Source organism: Scardinius erythrophthalmus (assembly GCF_964197995.2).
Source record: "Scardinius erythrophthalmus genome assembly, chromosome: 2".
In the NCBI taxonomy this organism is placed as follows: domain Eukaryota; kingdom Metazoa; phylum Chordata; class Actinopteri; order Cypriniformes; family Leuciscidae; genus Scardinius; species Scardinius erythrophthalmus.
Window position 1 is genome coordinate 54,001,189 of NC_138222.1, and position 24,058 is coordinate 54,025,246.

Genomic DNA, 24,058 nt, shown 5'->3' on the forward strand with positions numbered 1-24,058 from the left:
AAAAAAAATGTTTAAGAAATAAGATGTAATTTTATCATATAAATCTGAACAATCCAAATGGAATAAAATGCCTCTTTTTCTGTTATTGAATTCTCTGAAAAAAAGTGCTGATATAAGAAATATATTGCCAAAATATGAAAAAAGATATTACGGACATACTGTATGTGAGCAATAAAAAATGTTTTACCCTCAGCTGTCAGTTTAGTTCCATTTCCAATGAATAGCTTTCCACATGTGACCACACTGCAAAAGTAAGTTTCCTCACTGGCGAGGCTTTTGGGGACTTTGTGCACGCAGTTCTGTACAGTCGATCCAGACACAGAGATCTTCTCACACTGATCTTTCCTGTCTCCTTCACTGTAAATCAATCCTGAATGAGACTCCCTTGGTTCGTATTTAAGCCAGTAGACGCTTTGCTTTCCTGAACAAGTCTCACCAAAGACTGAGCAATGAAGAGTCACAGAGTCTCCTACATGAAGCGAGTCCAAAACGGGGTGCTGGATGACTTTAATTGGCTTCGCATCTCAAAAATAAAATAAAAATTCTTTAGTATTTGCAGTAATAATATTAAAACAAACTTAGAATTTCCAAATTTGGCTACATTCTCACAATCCAGGTTTCCACTCACCATTAACTGTTAGATAAGATCCCCCTCCAAAGTACAACATTTCATACAACTGCACACCACAATGGTAATAGGCGGCATCTCTGGATGTAATCTTGGTGAAAATTAATGCAGATTTCTTGTCATCGACTTTGACTTCAAGCTGTGATTCGTTGACAAATTCTTCTTGAAGATTTACCTTCTTGTAATATGTGTAAACTATAGTGTTTAACTTTTGTCCTGGTATTTGTTTGAGCCAAACCCAGGTCACAACCGGATTAGCAGTGGTGTAGCATTCCAGGATGACCGAACCACCGACTGGTGCTGTGACTGAGACATTTGGCTGGAAAACACTGGGTGTCATAGACACACCTGATATAAGAGAAGTCCTGGTGAGTCCGGGGAAATCATATCTCAATCATTTCCACAAAAAAAAGGAGTATGGTTAACTTGTTGATGAATAGATATGAAACAATCTGTATAGTAAGTGCTGTATAAATAAAAGTGACTTGAAGGAAGCACAAAATACTCTATAGGATCGTTCTCAAATCATGCTAGAAAAAAGGGTAACACTTTAGTTTAGGGTCCAATTCTCACTAATAACTAGTTGCTTATTAGCATGCATATTACTAGGATATTGGCTGTTTGTTAGTACTTATAAAGCACATATTAATGCATTATTCTGCATGACCATATTCTACATCCCTTAACCCAGTACCTAAACTTAACAACTACCTTACCAACTATTAATAAGCAGTAATTAGAAGTTTATTGAGGCAAAATTCGTAGTAAATAGTAAGAATTGGACCCTAGTCTAAAGTGTGACCGAAAAGAGTAATCAGCTCGAGTCCTGCTGTCATTAAAGCAAAAGACGGACCAAATATTGAGAAAGTCTGGAATTCATATGTAATTGTCAATTGAACTTTTAAACTTAGCTCAAAGGTTATTCTGATAATATAATGTATTTTAAAAAATCCTAAATAAATAAATAAATGGAAGATTACTTACATGATATGTAGAACATAAGAGTGTTTGTGTGCAGAGCAAACCTCTTGATAGCTGGCATGTGAACTGTCTCCATCCTGAGACTAAAATGAGAATATGGCATATAAACTGATAAATTTCAGTATATCGTGTATGCAAATTGTCCAAACTTCGAAAAAGGTTCTCATTGGCTGAGTGAAGTTATTACAATCATTTAAACCTTCTCTGTCTTTCGGTTACCACCCCTTGTCCTCATTAACTTTTCCAATAAACAAGTCTTTGACCTAGTGGACTTCCTGCAGTCAATATAGTTCTAGATGTATAGAAACATATAGAAACATTTCTTTACTTGTATCAGTGTATTTAACTTTTCTGTACAAATTTATATTAAACAGCTTGTAAGGCTCTATGACACCACAATGTTTTTTTGTAAAAAGTATATGTAAAGTATATGTATATGTAAAAATATAAGTATAAACTAAGTGTACATGATTTATTGTCATGGTATGAGAGAAGCAGACAGGTGAGTAATACAAAAACAGGGTTTTATTGAACAGAGGCACAGAGTGGAATAGCAGAGATGACTGGTGAGAATATATAGAAGAATTGGTACTGGATGTAGAACTTAGCTGGCGGCTAATCTTGATTTCTTGTTTGTAGATGAGGACTGTGGATATAGCGGGCAGATGGCTGGAGACAGAAGACAGATAACGGAAGACAGGATGCGGGTGATCGGCGATGAAGTACAGAGAGGTATCTTCGAGGTAAGTAGCACAGGTACAGTAAGTAGTTGAGTAGAGTCTGTGTGTTCACGTAAAGATGAGACCAGACAAAGAAGTGAAGGGGAAGTGTCTCTTTATAGTGAGCGTGGTGACCGCTCCATCCAGCCAATGTCTCTACTCTTCAAGAGTCAGCTTGATAACAAGCAGCTCTCGATTACCAATGTCATAGTTCTGCTCCGCTGGGAAAGCTTCTTAGTGTAGAAGGCACATGAATGGAGTCTAGGAGGATCACCCTGCCGCTGGGAGAGGACCGCTCTGACCCCGGTAGATGAGGCATCCACTTCAACGATGGACGGAAGATCTGGATTAGGGTGGACCAGAGTCGGAGCGGTTTGGAAGGCTTGTTTAAGCTGTTGGAAAGATTCAGATGCTGCAGGGGTTAAGGACAGAGACTTGGGCCGGCCTTTGAGAGCGGAGGTCAGAGGAGACCTGAGGAGGCTGTAGTTGTGGATGAATCGTCGGTAGAAGTTGGCAAACCCGAGAAAATGATGGAGTTCCTTTATGGTAGTGGGTTGTGGCCAGTTCTGGATGGTATCCACTTTCCTCTGGTCCATCTGGATGCCATGTTGGTCGATGACGTACCCTAGGAAGTGGACAGAGGTTGTTTGGAACTCGCATTTCTCAAGCTTGAGTTAGAGGTGATGATGGCAGAGCTTTTCAAGGGCCTGCGTCACGTGGAGACGATGTTCGGCCAGGTTCCAGGAGTAGATGAGGATGTCATCTATGTAAACCACGACGAATCGGTGAAGGAACTCCTGGAACACCTCATTCATATACCCTTGGAACACAAGAAGTTGTGTTGAGGGTCTGTGGAACCTTTTGTGATTGTTTGAATTGGACAGGTTGGTACAAGATTCACACCAATAATGTTTTTGTTTTTTCTAAGGCATATTTATAAAAGCTACTTAAATGTCCTAATTAAAGGTCTAATCTATGGCTTAATCTAAGCCCTGTCTGTGAAACCAGGCCATATTGTTTAAGATCCTTAAAGGAAAGTTTGTCAAGTATAGGCTTACAACCAGGGTTAGGCACTTCTACATCAGTGTTATTCACCTATCATTTACCTCTGATTTTAGGGATAAGTTATGGGTAGGGTTAGGTTTAGGAGAAGGGATAGGGTTAGGGTCAGGACTAAATTTTCAGACAGGAATGTTGTTCCAGGATCAACAAAATATGTTGAACCAGGAACATGTCTTACATATAACCAATATGTAATGCAATACAATAATTGCCAGTTACATAATCAGATTACTTTTTCAAGTAATTAGTAAAGTAACATTACTTTGAAATTTGCAACAAAATATCTGAGTTACTGTTTCAAAGAGTTTCCTATTGTAAAGTATTACTTTACATAAAAAGTAACTAAGTAACGCAGTTAGTTAAGGCGAAAATTTCGGACTCAGTGTGCAAGGACCTTTACTCTTTTAGAAAGTAGCGCAATATTGTAATGCATTATATTTAAAAGTGACTTTACCCAACACTGTCTATAACTGACTCGATTTAGAAAAGACAAGGGTTCAAATCTGAATCATTTTCAATCAATGCATTAATCTAGTTTGACTTTCTTGTCAACAGGCATAAAGCATTCATTTTTGACATCATAAAAACAAAACTATTTTAGAACCAGTGGCGGTTCTACACGGAGGCCTAGGGAGGCCCGTGCCTCTGTAGACATGTCCCTGGCCACCCCTGTGTTGTAGTTGTGCCCTATGTTTACTGTACATCTTTCTACAGATATCAGCAAGTCCAAGAATGATGTACCAGTACAGCCCAACTTGGATATATTCCCAACCACTTTGATGGGGGACAGAAGACGGAGCTTCAGGCCAAACTAGTATAATCTTCATCCATGGCTTGAGTATTCTGTCATGATGGACTCTAACAATTGCTTTGAATGTAGACATTTTAGCACACCAAATGCCCCAGACACTGTTTTTGTTTCAACACCTGGTTTTAGAAACTGGAAAAAAGCCACTTTGAGAGATGCAGGGTTTTCAGTACATGCAAAGTCTGAACGACACAAGTGTGCAATGATAGCATGGAGGGATTATCAAAAAGCTGTTAAAACTGATGCAACACTAGCAGATCTTCTTGACAAGAACACACTAAACAAGTACAAGAAAATCAGGCATACATTAAAACAGCTGGGGAAGTGCTGTTACTTACAGCTACATAAAACATAGCACAAAGAGGACACGATGAATCTGAAGAGTCCAATAACAAAGGAAACTTTAGGGAAATTCTTAAAACAGTTGCTAACCACAACCCACTTGTTAAGAGAAGATTAACTTCCATTCACAATGCAAAGTACACAAGCAAGATGATCCGGAATGAGGTTTTGGGTTGTTTGGCAGAAATAGTTCGGTTTGAAATCATATAAGAAGTGAAGTACAGTGAGGTTTTTTTAGCATCATGGCAGATGAAACAAAGGATATTTCAAAAAGGGAACAGATTTCTTTCACACTCTATAGGTACTATTACAATGGGGCCATTAAGGAGAGTTTCCTCCATTTTGAATCTGGAGAGAAGTTAGATGCTGCAGGGCTTACTGGAAAAATAGTGCACTTACTGGAACGTTATGGCCTGAACTACAAAAATAACCTTGTAGGCCAAGCGTACGATGGTGCTGCCGTTATGAGCGGTAAGCATTCAGGGGTTGAGGCAAGGATCAAAGAACAGGCTACATTTGCCTTCTACATCCATTGTAGTACACATTGTCTCAATTTAGTGTTAGTTGATGTAGTCAAAAGTGTCCCAGAAACAGAGGAGTATTTTTCTTTGTTACAGAGTCTTTATATTTTACCTCTGCCTCATATGTGCACCCAAAATGGCTGTCACTCCAAAGAGAAATGTATGGCAGAACAAGAGAGCTGCAACGTTAAAGCGACACACGTTGGGCATGCTGATTTATAGCCCTACTTAATATTATGGACACTCTACCTGCCCTTAAACGACTACTGCAAGAGATTGCTCAAGAACGTCATGGTGAAAAAACTGTTGAGGCCCGAGGTCTTCTTGCTCAAATTGACCTAGAGTTTGTTGTGCATCTTGTTACTCTGCGTTAGTTCTTTGAGGAGACAAAGCAACTGTCTGACATGTTACAGTCACAAACTGTTGATCTGTCAAGATCAGTGGTGGACGAAGTACACATACCATGTACTTGAGTAAAAGTAAAGATACTCAAGGTAAAATATTACTCAAGTAAAAGTAGAAGTGCTGCCTTTAAACATTCACTTGAGTAAAAGTACAAAAGTATTTGCCTTCAAATGTACTTAAGTATCCAAGTACTATGATTTTTTTATGGCTATAATGTCCTATTATAATTTTTGTCACAAGACTCTTGCTTAACTCAGTCTATGTGAAGACTCCAATGTCACTCTTGGCACATCAATCTATTAATAAAATGACATTAATTAGTCTCTATATATATTTATATTATATATATTTTTGAATTGAATACATTTTTTGTGTGTTTAATTTTGGACGGAAGGGGACTGTTCCCATAAGGTATAATACATTTACAGTATTACTGTATATATATTTTCACGAGCATCTATGGTTATAATAGGCCTATTATAAACATCCTAATGTTATGATACATTCACATAAACCTGCACAATACCATTAAATACACACACACACACACACACACACACACACACACACACACATTTATACACATACATATATATATATATATATATATATATATATATATATATATATATATATATATATATATATATATTTATTTTTTTATTTTATTTTTTTCTACGTTATGGGAGCAGCCTATTTCCTTCCAAAACACCAAAACGTATTAATGCAGTGTTTCTGCTACTCCCCAGAAAAAAAAATGCTATTATATGCAAGTAATTTTAGTGTCAACGTAATAAGCAATGCTCATTATGCGTCAATATTTACCGATAATTGCTGCAATAATAGTAATTATAATAAAATAATTAAAATAATTGCTCTGCCCCGCTTAAAATCATTGGCAACGCGATTTGTTTGGAACTATTGAGAGCTACACGAATCACGTGACCGCGCGGCGGCGAGATCACAGCGGCTGCACACTGCACAGACCATTCGAATGATATTAAAATACTGCGAGATCGATTAGAGTGTACTAGTGTAGTAGACGGCTCTGTATGCTTTTCAATCACTCTCGCGATGTCATAAACTGATCGGTCTGTGCAGCTCCGGTTCAAGTCGAACAAGCCTAGTGTGTCGCAACCTTATACTGTCTATGGTCGCAACTCTCATATTTTACAGCTCTGGTTCACGCAGAAAGCGCCAAGGCAAGTTCAAAACAAAGCACGCACGTTGTAGGCTAGTGATTGGTGGCTCTTTTGACCAGTTAAGTTTTTATCCACTCATAAATAAAAAGGAACGACTGATTTTGAAAATGTAGTAGAGTAAAAAGTAAGATATTTGACTTCGAAATGTAGTGGAGTTAAAGTAAAAGTCTTCCAAAATTTAAATACTTAAGTAAAGTACAGATACACAAAAAAACTACTTAAGTACAGTAACGAATTACATTTACTTCGTTACTGTCCACCACTGGTCAAGATTGTTGAGTAGTAAATGCTTAGTAAATGCTTTAGTCCAGACATTGAAAGACCACAGGCAGGAGTCTTTTTTTGATAAGTTGTGGGATGAAGCATTGAATATTTGTGAGCAGTGTGATTCTGCAACAACGTCAGAGGCGAAACATCAGAAAATGCTGAGCTCTAGACTCAGTGGCTATTGCACACTAAGCACTGTTGGTCAGAGGGAGGTATAAGGCAACAAAGATATGTTTTGTACGTCATTTTTCAATCCTGTAATTGACAGCATGCTCAATGAGTTGAACAGACGTTTCTCCAATAACTGTGAGCTCATGAGCTGTGAGCTCATGAGAAGCATCTCTCAGCCCCCAGAGTGATGCCTTTTTAAAGGAGAGCAATGTTTTTTTCATTTTGCCGTTTGTATAATGTAGAGTCCAAAAGGGCCGAGGCTCTGGATCTTGATGTATTTCCAGACTGTTTTTCCAGACAGCACAACCGCCGTATCCTGTTGCTGTAGTGTAGTGTATCTATATTTTATTAAAATTCAATTGTTCCAGCATTGTTGTGCCAATTCAAATATTTAAGTGTGGACTCAACTGTCCACAGAAGTGGGGCTTCCATAAATAAGAAATGGAACATTGTTGTACCCTTTGTTTTACTTTGCTGTATTTGTCATTTTTTTGGTTCTACCTCTTTTGCACCTGCACTCACTCTTGTACAAAATAAACGTTTATATGATTTTAAAGTAAAATAAAGTTTATAATCTTTAAATATAATTTTTTGCCATTTTTAATGTACCCCTCTGGTTAAACACTGGCCCCTCCTTGGCCCCCCTAGTAAAATTTGTCCAGAACCGCCACTGTTTAGAACCATAATGAAATGTAAGCAAAAAGTCTGGCATTTACTCAGAGTGGTACTTATATTAAAAGCTTTTGCAGCTTGTTTTGACCAAAGTGCATGTCTCAGCGGGTTTCTCCTACACCAGTGTGTGTGTGTTTATCTTAAAAGGTCACTGGTGGCACAAGAACAAACACACATAAAAGAAATCAGGTCAGCATAACGCATCCTGAAACGGAAACTAGTGAGGGTCTGCTATTGTTTTAGTGCAAAGACCACAACATTAGACCAATGCAAGCTTAACACTTTGCAAGTGACCACAAAAAGCATAATCTGGCTATTTTGAATGAGAGAAAGTAATGTGGGTTGGTTATCGCACATCAAAACACTTATAAACAGATAAACAGATAAGTGTGTGTGTGTGTGTGTGTGTGTGTACAGGTTTACATTGTGGGGGGACCAAATGTCCCACGAATATAGCGAAACCAAGTATGTGTGTGTGTGTGTGTGTGTGTGTGTGTGTGTGTGTGTGTGTGTGTGTGTGTGTGTGTGTGTATGTGTGTGTGTGTGTGTGTGTGTGTGTGTGTGTGTGTGTGTGTGTGTGTGTGTGTGTGTGTGCATGCGTATGTGTGTGTGTGGTCCTGGTATTCTCATCTTTAGACAGTAATTTTTGGTCCCAATGGAGGGAAAAAAAAGTTGTTGTTTTTTTAAATTTACAAATGCAGAACGTTTTCTGTGAGGGCTGTGTTTAGGGTTAGAAGATAGAATATACAGTTTGTACAGTATAAAAATCATTATGTCTATGAAAAGTCCTCATAAGCATGAAACCCAACACGTGTTTTGTAGCCTAAATAAACTTTCTCAAATAGCCTACATATAAAAGTAGCCCATGTTTTTTTTTTTTTTTTTTTTTTATTAAACGCATACAGTATTACCTATAAGAACCCTGATATAGCTTTTAAACTACATAGCAAATGGTTTGTAACATTTAAAAATATCTGAGCTTTACTATTTGTCCTTATAATTCCAATCCAACTGTTGTTATTTCTTTACACAGCCTTTCTGTGTAACTTATTGTATGAGTGTTAATTTATTGTTCTGAAAATCAAATTAAGAAAACAACCCCTTACAGGCCTGAGGCTTAAAACAGAAGGTACAGCACTTATAGGACAAAAGCAGTCAAACACAGCCATAAAAGAGCCACTCCGACCACTCAAAACTTTCTGCACTAACCTGTAAAATAATGTTTTTATTTAGACTAAATTGTTTTGTACGTTATCTACTTCCTATTCAACAGGAGCTGCACAGCTAAAAATAATGGTTGCCCAGGGGTGTTACTGAAATGACTCTAGTCCTGTAGATGGCAGTAATGCACCCTTAAGCTGGCTTAAGAAAGAAAGAAGAGAAAAAACAGCAGTGGGACAGGGAGACTCAGGGAGATATTTATATACCATTCAAAATAAAGTTGGTTCTGTGAAGAATAGAGGAGGGAATAGAAAAGAAGAAATAGTTATGGCCAGATTAAGCAGTAGCACCTCACTGCAGTACACGAGATCCAGGGGCGCAGTTGGATCCAGATACGGGGTGGAGATTGGTAGGTTTAGGGATCAGGGGGTGGAGATGGGTAGGTTTAGGGTATATGTAAGGTGGGAGGAGTTGGATCTAGATCCAACTCCTCCCCCTGGATTTTGTGTTCTGCAGTGAGGACCATCTCAGATTAAGAATAGGTCTCAGTAATTTGAATGCACTATACATTTTTAGGGAAGCACCCAAATGTTTTTTGTAATTATTGTAAGGTTTTACAAAACTATAGAACATGTGCTTATGATTTGCAGGTCTATTTCTATTACCACAAAAAATATCCAATTACTCGATCAAAATAATCGACAGATTACTCAATTACCAAAATAATCATTATTGACAGCCCTAATGTTTAAGTTACAATGACCTACAACATAAGCAATTCCTCTGGTATTTCTGCTATTTCTCTATTTAATTTTCCAACTAACCTCCATGCTGAGAAGACAACTATCAGTACACTTACTAAGAGATTTGACGGGGGTGGGGGGAGGAGTGTTTTTGACCTACTGGTTTGTCCAGTTTATCAACATTAAACAACATGATCAAAACAGAGATAGTCCAGTCATGCATCAGTTTTAGTTTCTCCTTCAATGGAAAGAAGCCATTTTATGAAATGCAACCATTTTCATGAACACATTTTATTTATTTATTTTTTTAAATCTGCATAAAGACACTAAAAAAAGACTGAGAGAAGAATAGATCACTAATTAATTATTTTTTCAAGCAATATATTTTATTTGGATTTTACAATGGCAGACGGTAAGAGACATCAAATGAAGCACTTTCAAGAAAAATCGTATAAGATGTGGTGATTCTATTTTCTCTTTTTTTGTAATCAAACACTTTAAAATAATCTTCATGAAAATTAATTAAAAAAAATTAAATATAATGTTTAGTAGAAAATTAGTTAAAAAAATGATATATTCAACTTCTATAACTTCATACAGTACAAAGTGTATATATATATATATATATATATATATATATATATATATATATATATATATATATATATATATATATATATATATATATATTTGTCATCCTCTTCCTGCTTTTGTTTTACAGGATTGCGGTTAGTGTTATTAGGAGGACATCTGAGTGGTAAGAGTAGTGTGGCACACTCCTTTTTAAATGTTAAACATGAATCTGATCAAACGACCACACAGTGTGTGAAGATGGAAGGAAACACACACGGCAGGAAAATCATTCTTGTGGACACCCCAGGCTGGTGGAAGTGTTATCAGTTATGTGACACCCCAGAGCGCCTGAAAGCGGAGCTTGTTAGGAGTACCAGTATCTGTCCACCGGGACCTCATGTTTTCCTCCTGGTGATAGAAGTTGATTCTGCTTTCTCAGAGAAGCATGGGAAAGTAGCCGAGGGTCACATGCAGTTCATTAGTGAAGACATCTGGGATCAAACCATTATAGTCTTCACAAAACTCAAACATTTGGGTGACAAAACTATAGAGCAATATGTAGAATGTGAAGGGGAAACCTTGAACAAGCTTACTCAAAAATGTGGAAACAGATATGTTGGTTTCGACACTGGCCTGGATAGAGATGGTTCCCAGGCGAAAGAGCTATTTAGGCAGATAGAGGAACTTGTTGCTGAAAACAATGGCCGTTTTTTTAAAGCTGATGCAAGAAGGCTGATGGATTTGGAGATTAAAATAAAATATGTGGAAGAGAGAGCAACTGCCAGAGCACACCAAGTTTTGGAGAAGAGAAGAAAACTGGAAGAAATAAAAAGTGATGCCGGTCAGTCTCCAATTTTAGTTTGTTGTTATTTTACTCAGTATAACCATACATTATATTGCATAAAAATGATCAATTGTTGTTTACATTGCAATCAGCTTTAGCCTACAACATAAACAAATACAGTATACTAAAGTCTCTAAATGAGACAAGTGAAATTTGTTATAAAAATTTGTTATAGATTTTAATAGTTTATTATAATATATTTATAAATATAAAATATTGTATTATAATATTATAAATAATATTTCTTTATTTATAAATATTATAAATATTTCACAATTCTATATATTTTAAATATATTCTAAAATACATATTTTCAGCAGAAGCAGAGCATGATGTTACACCTCTGAATATTGTGCTGCTGGGCTGGGTCCTGTCAGGCAAGACATTAGCTTGCAGTGCCATCTTTGGTGCTGACATTTCATTTGACAAGACTGTGAAGTGTATCAGAACATGTGGAGAAGTGAATGGAAGACAGGTCACTGTGGTGGACACACCAAGCTTTTGGAAATTTCTTCCATATCAACTGAACACAGATTTGGTGAATACTGAGATCTTGAAGGCAATGAATTCTTCCCCTCATGCAATCCTCTTGGTTATACCGGCAGACACGTCGTTTTTAGAAGAGCAGATGAAAATCATATTAGAAAACATGAGACACCTTGGGGAAAAGGTCTGGAGGCAAACCATGGTGCTCTTCACATGGGGAGGATCGTTGGGAGACAAACCTATTGAGTACCACATTGAAAGTGAAGGTGACGCCCTTGTGAGACTCGTCGAGATGTGCGGGAACAGACATCATGTGTTTGAGAGCATGAGTGAGGATCGCACCCAAGTAAATCAGTTACTGGAGAAGATTGAGGAAATGATAAAGGAAAGTGCTCTGCTGGAAAGCAATGATGAACATCAGGGGGAGAAAAAGAAGTTCCAAGAAAGAGAAACCCTATCTGAGTGGCTTCGAGTTGAGGATGTCAAAAAATTACTTAATGAAGAATGGGAGAGGAGTGATGCTGTGATGAAAGAGATGGTGAAAGCAATAAGTCCACAAAGATTTGTCAGAAGTGGAGAAAGTTTAAATTTACCTCTGGAATGTATGTGTAATTTTTTTGCAATAAATGTATTTTGATCTCAGTGGCTTATACTCACTTTAATTGCCTCATTATGCTTTTGCTTGCAGTAAGTGGAGAAGTAATAAATACAGAATTATTTATCAACAAACTCCAGCTGAAAGATGCACTTGAGAGGGAATGGAATCGTCGGGAAGCAGTTGACATGGATAGGATCCAGTATAAACTAAAACGCCTGGATGTCAATGGTTAGTACAGAAAAAATTATACGATTCACTAATTTGTAAGTTTGGCTGAGAGTGGCTGGTAGCTAATAAAGTTCTGTGCTGCCAACAAACAGATTACAAATTCAAAGTCACATACTTAAGTTTTTTTTGAAAAACTGTCAAAACTGTCAGATAACCAAAGCTTTGCTTTATTTCCTTATGGCAGAGATGTCCTCATGTGCTGATGAAGAGGACATACAGATGTCTTTGGCTAAGGTGCATGACTGGTGTCAGAGGCTTCCTTTATCAGACTATGGAAGTGTTTCCAGCTATGAAGAACATGACAAGACTGAACAGGATAGAGATTAGTCATGAAGACAATCTGAAAATGCATGTTTAAATTTTCTAATTTTTGTCATGCAGTTATTATTATAGAATGCATGTCATTTTCATACAAACAGATTGTACTTTTTATTATCTTTCACTTCTTTGATCCATTAATCTGCTTTAACAAACACTAGCTGGGTGCACACTAGTGATGCGCGGGTCGTCTCATAACCCGCGGGCCCCGCGGGTAGCCCGCGGGTCGGGTTGGGGCGGGTAAAGAAATTGTCACTTTATTTGCGGGGCGGGTTGGGGCGGGTCATTAAAAACAAAATAAAATAAAAATCCATATATGTTGCATGCAATGTCCAGCCTATATTAAATATTTGGGAATATCAATCTAATCATATTTTAGTAGGTTCTTTGATAAGGCCGTAGCAATGCAACTTGCGTGATTTCCCCAAACCTTTGGCGTCACGTGACACAGCTCGCGCAAAGCAGCTCCCGCCGCCAGCCACAACAACAAAGACGGAGAAATAAAAGTGAAGATGGAAGATGAGGTGCGGGAGAAATTGAGGTCGGGATTTTACATAATTAAAGAAAAAAAGGTGAATGATGAATTAGATGAATACAAACGCTGCTTTGTAAATATTGAAAATGTTTAAATCATTATCTTATTAATATGACCTGATTTATGGTTCATATTCAGAAACGTCTGTTATTGCCAGTTGGCAATGTTTCCAAGCACTTTCAGGCTGAAATAAAGGCTGTTTTCATTTACATTACAATGCCTAATATGTCTATTTAATGGTCGCGGGTGCGGGGCGGGGCGGGTTGTAAAAATAGATACAGTGGTGCGGGGCGGGCTGGGGCGGGCCAAATAATTTCATAAAAGCGGGACCCGCGGGTTGGAAAAAAAGCCGACCCGCGCATCACTAGTGCACACTATGCGATTTGGCCGTCTGAGACAAAATTTGCAAATCCTTAAAGATCCTCTGATCCTAGGCTAAAATCTGAAGTCTTTGAACGTCAGTTTGACATGTTCACCGACAGCCGATTAATGACCGTTGCGATTAAATTTTACCTCTGACGAAATTCTGGCAGTGTCAGAAGATTTGACTCGCAGTCCTGCAGTGAGACTTCGATGGCCGTCAAATTGTCTTCGTTTTTCAAGACAAGCCGTGACCAAAATTAACGTTAGAGATTTCTTTGTAGCCATCATTTCAATCCCGTGTGTAATGCAGCTCACTGTCACCGAACGTGTCATTGATTGATGATGTAAAATTCCAGAAAAGTTTTCTTGTGTGCGTCCATTTTTAACGCGTCTTGACTGTCGTACAGTCTGACATTAGGTTTGAACAGTCTGACAAGCAACAATCGTAAAGAACGATAATAAATCGCACAGTGTGCACCCGGCTTAAGGCTCAGTTTCACATTTAAGGATTAGGCCTTAGTTCAATTAGGACATTTAAAGGGGTTGTTGATTATGATTTCACTTTTTTACAACGCTCAAAGTACAAAGCAAAGGGAGATATTTTCTTTTAAAGAAATTGCTTTTTAAGGACTAAATGGCTGGTAGGAACTACCAGGCTGTTCTCATCCTAGGGCGTCATATATTGACGCTTTTGACATTTTGTCGACATCGAATGCACATGGCACCCTTTAGCGTCAATATGTGACGCAGATAGAAATGGGCCAGAAGGCGCCTCCTAGCGGTCTAACCCTAACCCTACACCAGACCTAAACCTACCCATAACCGAACAAAGCTCTGTGCGTCTCATATTGACGCTAAAGGGTGCCATGTGCGTTCGATGTAGACGAAATGTCAAAAGCGTCAGTATATGACGCCCAAGGATGAGAATGCGTTGGAACTACAGGACATTCCTCCCGGCTTAGTGACATCACTAACCCTAACATTTACATAAACCCTCATGACAGAATATGCTAATCAATGACTAGAAGATAACTACACATAAGCTACATAAATTCATCAACTAACCATTTATAAATGTTGTCTACATGTTGTCACTTCTTCTTGAGTCTCTCCATCTTTGTCTGACTCCAGTTCATTTGCATTGAAAAGGACAGACACAAAAACAGTGCATTCCCCATTTTTAACATGCTATATAAAAATATCTGTGGGGTATTTTGAGCTAAAACTTCACATACACACTCTGGCGACATCAGAGACTTATTTTCCATCTTGTGAAAATGGCATTATACCACCCCTTTAGGTGGCTTTCATAAATGTGCCTAAGAAAAAAAAAAAACATTATTGAGAAAAAAAAAAGTTAAACTGACATATTTTAAAATAAGTCAGTGCAAGTTGCTTAAAGTTAAAACAGCTCAAACAATTTAGTCTGTGACTAGACTTGAGCCTTGTCTGTGAAACCGGGGGTATATTTCTATACAGCACACAATAGTTATTCAAAGTAAAATTTGGAGGAACTCTGTTTACATATGTACAGTAATTGATGCTTTTGAAATATCAATATTAATAATACATGTTTATAAAAAGGCAAATAATTTTGTGAAGATAAATGTCAAATCATCTGTTAGATCATGTGATCTGTCGGCTTGTAGTTCACTTCACTGTATTCAGATGTTTTCACTGTATTCAGTCTGTTGTTTGATCTTCTGGCTGGAGGGACGGAGGCAAAACTCACGGCTGCATAATTCACTTCTGAATCTCCAATCTGTTAAAAAAAATGCATAGCTTATTTTTTTCTTTTCTGCTTGAGAAGCAAATTACATTACTTAGGTTAAAATGTTTGATATTTAATGGATTAGAAGTACATATTATAGTACAGAAGAAAATGTATTTTGTATTTTTGAAAATTACCTCACATGACGGAGATGCTAGATTTGTAGATCCTTCAAAATTTGCAGAAAATTATAGTTAAACTTTGACATACATATTTGTGATTGAATATTGAAAGAGTTTGTACAATATATCTGTATATTAGACTGTATACAACTTTTTCTGGATCAACAACCTATTCAATTAAACTCTTAATGCTTAACTGAGGGAAAGAGTGGGTGGAATTTTACCTCTATGCCTGTTTCCCCAGCGTTTGCAGTGAACAACAAGGAGTGTGATGATTACTATCACAAAAACAGCATTGGAGGATATCAAGCAAAGTAACACAGGATCCCATACTGTTTGATTGTTGCTGTCTGAAATGGAGAAAAAGATCCAAAAATTATTTAATAAAGCACATTCTGCTCATAGTAAAATTCATTATAAAAATACTGTGAATATACATTACTAGAACTGCTAGCTATGTGTTGTGAATATACTTTTCCATGACTTGAAACTGTATGCAGTGGCCCAAACAAATATTTTAACACTTAAGCCATATCCTTAAAGATAAATGAATGGCTTTGCATTAGATAAAGTGTCAAACCAAGTGCAAGCAGACTTTTCAAGCAAAACATTTTCACAAAAACATTTAGATTATGATAACTTGAAGAGAACTGACTTAATACATTTATTAAAAAAACATCTTGTGAATCGTTGGTAAACTTTGCTTTTCTTGTTTGCAGAATCCACTTGGTTGGATATTTTGTTGTGTAATGCAATGAAATTCATGCTATTTTAAGCGTGGCTTAAGGATGCAAATACTTTTTAGGGCCACTGTTGTGACAGTCACCAAAGCAGGTTAACTATAAGTCATAGTAATTTAATGAATAATTACCGTTATTCTTAAAGCTACACTGTGTGATTTTTACCCCCATCTAGCGGTAAAATTGTATATGACTACCCAGTGAATATTAGTTCCCTTTCAAGGGAACTCGAGCTGCGTTTGAGACGCGGTGGGAACGCCCTGCGTGATTGCGTCGTGAAGCACGTGTATAATCAGTCCAATGGAAAGACGAGACGTCATAGGCGGGTGACGTCATCGACCAGGAAACTATAAGGCAGCCCCGCTGACACAGATCGCGTTAGCTTCTGTGCCTTCAGCAAGCGCTCTCTGTATATCTGTCCTTGTCTATTTACTGTTGTCTGTCACAGTTCAAGCACACACAATATATATATATATATATATATATATATGATGGCGAATAAACAAGATTTCAAGCAATGTGTTGTCCCCTGCCCTCGTTACATCACGGGTGGTGACACACATCAGCTTTGTGTGGCTTGTTTGGGAGTGGAGCATGCCCAGTCAGTTCTCGAGGGAGCCGACTGTGAGCATTGCGTTAAGCTGTCCATGCGGACGCTCCGCTCTCGCCGGGCGTTCTTTGAGGAGGACGGTTCGGTTCGCGTTCCCCGAGGAGCGGGTCCCGCTGTTGCCGAGGCACAGCGGAGGCGTTCATCTTGGGGTTCGCAGATGGATTTAGTAGCGGGGTTTGAGACGGGCCCCGCCCTTTCTCAGCCCTTACCTGCTGAATCCGGTGCTTCAGCCCAGGAAGGAGCCCGCGCTGCGGCTTCTCCTTCCCAGGTTGAGGCACCAATGTTACGACTATCCAGTTCTGAGGAATTGGATGTCGTCAGTGTTGATATGGAAAGGGAATATGAGTCCTCGCCAGCTTATTCCCATGTTGATGAGGAGCTTATGGAGGTTTTGACTCGTGCTGTTGCTAAATTAAATATTGACTGGCCAGCAGATGAAGTTGAGAGTGATTCAAACAGAAAGAGTTTATTAGATGATCGATATTTGCCATCTAAATCGCGACCTCCACGTCGGGAGCTTCCGTTTTTTCCCGATCTTCACACCGAGGTGTCGAGATCGTGGAATAAACCAGTGTCATTCAGGGTACATAATCCACAGACTTCTAACTATAGTAAAATAAAGGATATTTCTCACTATGGTTATTTGACAATGCCTCCGGCGGAAGAGACGCTTGCGTGCCATCTCTCCCCCGAGACAGCGTCATCTCTAAAAGCCCCGACGTTACCCACCAAGCCATTAAAAGCTACATCTTCGCTGGTGGGTAAAGCATATTCGGCAGCAGGTCAAGCCGCGGCATGCTTACATACCATGTCTATTTTACAAGCATACCAGGCTGACCTGCTAAAAGACATGGACAATTGTGAGGAAGTCAGCGCTGACACAATTCAAGAATTACGTTGCGCAACAGATCTATCTCTGCGGGCCACCAAGGAGACGGCCAAATCTGTGGGTCGGTCTATGGCAGCCCTGGTGGCCACAGAACGTCATTTATGGTTAAATCTGTCAGATATAAAGGATAAAGATAGGTCTGTTCTTCTGGATGCGCCGCTTTCGCCTACAAGTCTGTTCGGCGACGCTATAAATTGTGTCGTCGATAGGTTTCAGGAAACGAAAAAACAGTCTGCGGCGCTCCAGAAGTTTCTTCCTCGCCGGTCCATTGTCTCCGAGACTGCTTCTCGTGTTGTTAAATCTGAGCAGTCTCGGCCGTCTGCAAGCTCCTCACAGCAGCACAGAGTGCAACAAAAACAGAGTGTCGCCGCTCGGGCTCCTCCACAACCTGGGGAGTCCGGGTGGCGGTCACAGTCCAAGCCAGTTAGGGGTAGACAGGATCTGAGGACCGTCATCTCTAAGAAAGCTTGGACTAAGAAGAAGTCCTGACGCCAAGGCTGTCAGGCTTCTGAGGGTGGTCCCCTCCGGGGAGGGACGGTTCCGAGGAACCGTTTCTCCTCGGTGCCCTCTGGGGGGCAATTCTCCGAGGAGAGTTGCAGCGCTGCCACTTCGGTTGTTCCCTGCCGGTTCGCCGTTTCAGGGCACCGAAGTGTCAGCGTCCCCATACGATCCTCCGAGGAGGGTCGTAGAACGGTCAGTTCGGTTGTTCCCTGCCGGTTCGCCGTTTCAGGGCACCGAAATGACTGTTCAACCAAATCCAGAGGCCAGTCTCGAGAGACTGGTTCCCTTAGCGGAATTTCTGGTAGCGTGGAAACTTCTACCAAATATTTCGCAGTGGGTCCTGAATGTAATAGAAAAGGGTTACAGAATTCAGTTCGGTTCTCGTCCGCCCAGATTTCAAGGGGTACTTCCCACCGTGGTGAACTCCGAGCAGGCTCTGGTTATGGAACAAGAAGTACTGACGCTTCTAAAAAAAGGGGCTATAGAAAGGGTTTCTCCTCCCAGCAGAGAGTCAGGGTTTTACAGCCGTTATTTCATTGTTCCAAAAAAGGATGGGGGGTTGCGTCCTATTCTAGATCTGCGTCTATTAAACAGCAGAGTTCAGAAACTAAAGTTCAGAATGCTTACGCTCAAAAAGATTGTGTCACAGATTCAGTCCGAGGACTGGTTTGTCACAATAGACTTGAAGGACGCGTACTTCTATGTGTCTATCCATCCTCATCACAGGAAGTTCCTGAGGTTTGCTTTCGGGGGCGAAGCATACCAGTATCGGGTTCTTCCCTTCGGCCTAGGTTTATCACCCCGCACCTTTACAAAATGCGTGGATGCAGCTCTGGCTCCTCTGAGACTCCAGGGCATTCGCATATTAAACTATCTAGACGATTGGTTGTTTCTAGCTCAGTCAGAGCAGATGGCAGTTCGGCATCGAGATGTCGTTCTGTCCCACATAAAGAGATTGGGGTTGCGGCTCAACGCCAAGAAGAGTGTGCTCCTTCCAGCTCAGAGGACCACTTTTTTAGGTGTAATTTGGGATTCGACAACAATGCAAGCGCGTCTGTCTCCTGCACGTATTTCTGCGATTCTCACAGCCGTAAAAGGGGTAAAACTAGGCCAGTCACTCACTGTGGAACAGTTTCAGAGACTGTTGGGGCTCATGGCAGCTGCGTCCAACGTAATCACTTTTGGCCTTCTGTACATGAGACCTTTGCAGTGGTGGCTCAGGACCAAGGGGTTTTCTCCGAGGGGAAATCCATTTCGCACAATCAAGGTCACGCGGCGATGCCTTCGTGCCTTGGTCATGTGGAAGAAACCTTGGTTCCTCGCCCAGGGCCCAGTGCTGGGGGCTTCTTGTCGACGCGTAACGCTTTCGACGGATGCTTCCCTCACGGGATGGGGGGCGGTCATGAGTGGCCGCTCGGCGAAAGGTCTTTGGCAGGACCATCAACGTTCTTGGCACATAAATCAGCTAGAAATGATGGCGGTATTCCGAGCTCTCAAATACTTTCTGCCAGACTTGAGAGGTCACCATGTGCTTGTCCGTATGGACAACACATCGGTGGTCTCTTATATCAACCATCAAGGGGGCCTGAGGTCACGTCATTTATGGAGGCAGGCCCATCAGATCCTCCTTTGGGCCCAGGGGAAATTGCTGTCACTGAGGGCAGTATATATTCCGGGGCATCAGAATCTGGGAGCGGATATCCTGTCGAGGCAGGGGCTAAGGCCCGGGGAGTGGAGACTTCACCCCGAGGTGGTGAAGCTCCTGTGTGAGAAGTTTGTTCAAGCTCAAGTCGATCTGTTTGCATCATCAGAGACGTCACATTGTCCCATGTGGTTCTCCCTAACGCACCGAGCTCCCCTCGGACTGGATGCGATGGTGCAGGTGTGGCCGAGGTTACGCCTGTATGCATTTCCCCCGGTATCGATGCTTCCGGGTGTTCTGGAGAGGGTTCGCCGGGAAGGGGTCCGTCTGTTACTGGTAGCCCCTCACTGGCCGTCCCGAGTGTGGTTCTCGGACTTAGTGTCTCTTCTGGACGGCTCTCCCCTGGAGATTCCTGTCAGGAGGGACCTGCTGTCCCAAGCAAGGGGCACAATACTTCACCCCAATCCGGAGTTGTGGAAACTGTGGGCCTGGCCTCTGAGGGGGCCCGGCTTATAGAATCCGGTCTCTCGACTGAGGTCGTTGAGACCATTCTCCATTCCAGAGCACCTTCCACGAGAAAACTTGCACTATGCACTGAAATGGAAATTATTCTCTACCTGGTGTGGTGTACGTCACCTAGATCCTGTTAACTGCCCTGTTGGTTCAGTTCTTGATTTTTTGCAAGACCGTTTCTCTGCTGGATTATCACCTTCGACCTTGAAAGTATATGTGGCGGCTATATCGGCCTACCACACCCCTCTGGGGGGCACTTCTCTTGGGAGAGATCCTCTGATTATTCGTTTTCTCCGTGGTACTTTGAGGTTGAGACCTGCATTGCACTCTAGAGCACCGGCTTGGGATTTGGCTATCGTATTTGAGGGTCTGGCCTTGGCTCCCTTCGAGCCCATCGAAGAGGTTTCAGAAACGTTCCTCACTCTAAAAACTTTATTCCTTCTCGCTATTTCTTCTATTAAGAGAATTGGAGACTTGCAAGCCTTGTCGGTTGCTCCTTCATGTTTGGAGTTTGCACCCGGTATGGTGAAGGCATTTCTTCACCCTAGACCGGGCTACATCCCTAAGGTCCCTACTAATTTTGCGGGGCCAATAGTGCTGCAGGCCTTTCATCCTCCACCATTTAATACCCCAGATCAGGAAAATCTTAATCTGTTATGCCCTGTGCGGGCTTTGGATGCTTACGTCCACAGAGCTGCCCTGTGGCGTAAATCGGAACAATTGTTTGTCTGCTTTGGGTCAACCAGGAAAGGTTGCCCTGCATCTAAACAGGTGATGAGCAAGTGGGTAGTTGAGGCTATCTCACTGGCTTATGAAGCGGCCGGACAGCCCTCACCTTTGGCTGTCCGGGCTCATTCTACGAGGAGTATGGCTGCCTCTAAGGCTTTAATATCAGGAGTTTCTATTCATGATGTTTGTAATGCGGCGGGCTGGTCCTCACCACATACATTTGTCAGGTTTTATGATCTAGACCTCTCCACTCCTGGGGTCAGGTTGCTTGATTCTTAGTGTGCGCAAGGACTTCACACAGAACGGGCTTTTGGCATTATGGCGTAGTGGGTATGGGGTTCCCACCGCGTCTCAAACGCAGCTCGAGTTCCCTTGAAAGGGAATGTCTCAGGTTACGTATGTAACCCTGGTTCCCTGATAGGGAACGAGACGCTGCGTTCGCCTGCCATACTTCCTGCATGCCCTGACCGACTTGCTTCAGGCTTTTTCAGAAGCTAACGCGATCTGTGTCAGCGGGGCTGCCTTATAGTTTCCTGGTCGATGACGTCACCCGCCTATGACATCTCGTCTTTCCATTGGACTGATTATACACGTGCTTCACGAAGCAATCACGCAGGGCGTTCCCACCGCGTCTCAAACGCAGCGTCTCGTTCCCTATCAGGGAACCAGGGTTACATACGTAACCTGAGACGTTTCTGTTCCTCTCAATTCCGAGGGCGTTTTAACTCCTACGGTGGCCGTATTATTCCAAGATTAACATGGCTTCCAGTTATCACTTTGTCCATGACAATAATAAACAATACGTCTAAAATGAATAAAACTACAGGACAGATGTCAGGAGGTAAACGTCACCCTTGGAATCGGCTATCCCAGCATAATCAGATTAGGCTAACGTTACAATGTGTACAAAGTAAAAGCAATTAAAAATAACAAAAATTTACAGTGTCCTTTTTTTATATATAGCTTAAAAAATTGCGCCTTTAAAACTATTCATCACCTGTGATCCATCGCAGCACAGATTTATGTTACAAGGTAAACAATACTTTTTCACCAGTGACGCGAGGATGAAGTTATACTAGAGGTCGTTCTGGCGTTATGCACAACCATGCTATGGTTAGACAAGCAACTATAAAACTTCGAATTTACACAAATGAATTACAACAGGCTGAATTACCTGTCGAGAAGAAAGCAGGCAACCTCGGCGTCCGTTTTAAAATCTTTTCTCCTCATGAGCTCTTTCCATCTGGGAAAAGTTACTCCGATATTGACTATGGTCTTGCTGATTTGTCTGTCGCGTTGACGTTTTAATTCTCTCTTTCAAATGTGAGTACGCACGCACACACACACACACACACACACACCACACTATCTTTCAAATCTGCCGGCACTCGCGAGCTCGCGAGTAATCTCCCCCTCGCATTCGTCACGGTGTCACTGAGTGAAAAACGCAAAAGGCGAAGCTTGAATTTACAGGCATGTCCCTCTTTGGCTAATGTAGTTTCAAGATGGAGGGGCAACATGGCGACCGGCATTCGAACCCCTCATCCGTATGTACTTTCAATGGCAGATTATAAAATTAAGAGAATACTTTATTACTTGAAAGAAGTAAATATACATTAATGAGCACATATATTTTTGAAAGAACTAAGTGTTTTTTGCTAAGAATCAACTAAAAAAGTTACACAGTGTAGCTTTAAAAGTGGTTCCATTCACAACTGGTGTCTCCCCACATGCCACATTAAAGACTTTAGATTCAGTTCCTTTGAAATAACAAATAAACATGTCAAGACTCTTTTGGTTTTAAACAAGGACTGTTAAATTGTTAAAGTAGTTTACTCCAAAACAAAATCTTTAAAACACTAGCAAATTGAATCTGTTTTACCTTTTAGCATCAGATATGCTCCGGAGATAAATTCTAATGAATTCAAGAACACCGTCCCACAATAATATATTCCAATGTCCTCCTTGGTCATAGCTGTGATGCTCAGATGAAAAGATCCTTTGCTTGCTGAAATATTGAATCTCCCATTTTTAAATTCATCCTTAAATTCTATATCTTTCCAATAATTGACTAGTACAATAGGCCAAGGGATCTGCCCAATGCTCTGTTTATACCAAACCAGTGTGTTGCCAAAAGTTTTTTTCGAGAAGCATTTGATGGTAACATCATCTCCCAGCTGGAATGTTTGTAACAAGACATTTTCACCACTGTGATCAGGTCGAACTCCAGCTAAAACAGAACAGTGAGGTTTTATTTAAACACTAAATATATGCATACATGGAACTGACTAATAAATACATAAACATTTAGACAGTGGAAAGAAGGGGAGAAAAAGCTACTTACGAGCCCAAAAGATCAAAATGGCCCAAACGATCATGTTTGAAGCAATGGATGTGTGAAAATGCTCTTTAGAAGACTTGCATGTGATGTGATTGGTCACTTTCAAACCAAGACTTGAAAGAGTGTGATTGGTTGAAATCAACCTGGTGTATTTTTTACCCCACTCCCAAATTGGAGCAAAAGTGTAAGTAAAGATATGAGGTGAGGATCAATGACTTTGTCACTATATTCTCTACAAAAATAATCTGGTTTTGTTGAGCTAAATTGCTCTGCTCCTGGTCGAATTTACATTGAAATATACACAAACAAATGTGAAGGTATGTTAAAAGTCAGTGGTAAATCTCACAGAGAGACAAAAGTGCTCAAAATAGCCTTTTTAATTCCCAACAAATGACATCAAAGGACCAAAAAAAGGAAAGACTGGATTAAAAAAAAGTGAATTTAACTAGGCCTGTGTTCATGTGTGGGTAATATCAAAATCTTCACCAAGACAAGTATATGAACAGACCTGGAATCAAGTGAGTCCAAAAATGAAAACTGTATCTGTACGTCTGTCTGTCTATCCATCAATCA

The 24,058-nt window shown here is 40.5% G+C and overlaps 1 gene segment (V, D, J or C); it reads right to left on the minus strand.

Annotated features, from left to right (window-relative positions):
- Window positions 1–15,078: 15,078 nt before the first annotated feature.
- On the minus strand, window positions 15,079–23,564 carry LOC308682977 (Ig kappa chain V-V region T1-like). The segment is given in 5 exons: window positions 23,489–23,564; window positions 23,027–23,374; window positions 15,745–15,870; window positions 15,536–15,567; window positions 15,079–15,389 (listed from the first exon to the last, which is right to left on the minus strand).
- Window positions 23,565–24,058: the final 494 nt, after the last annotated feature.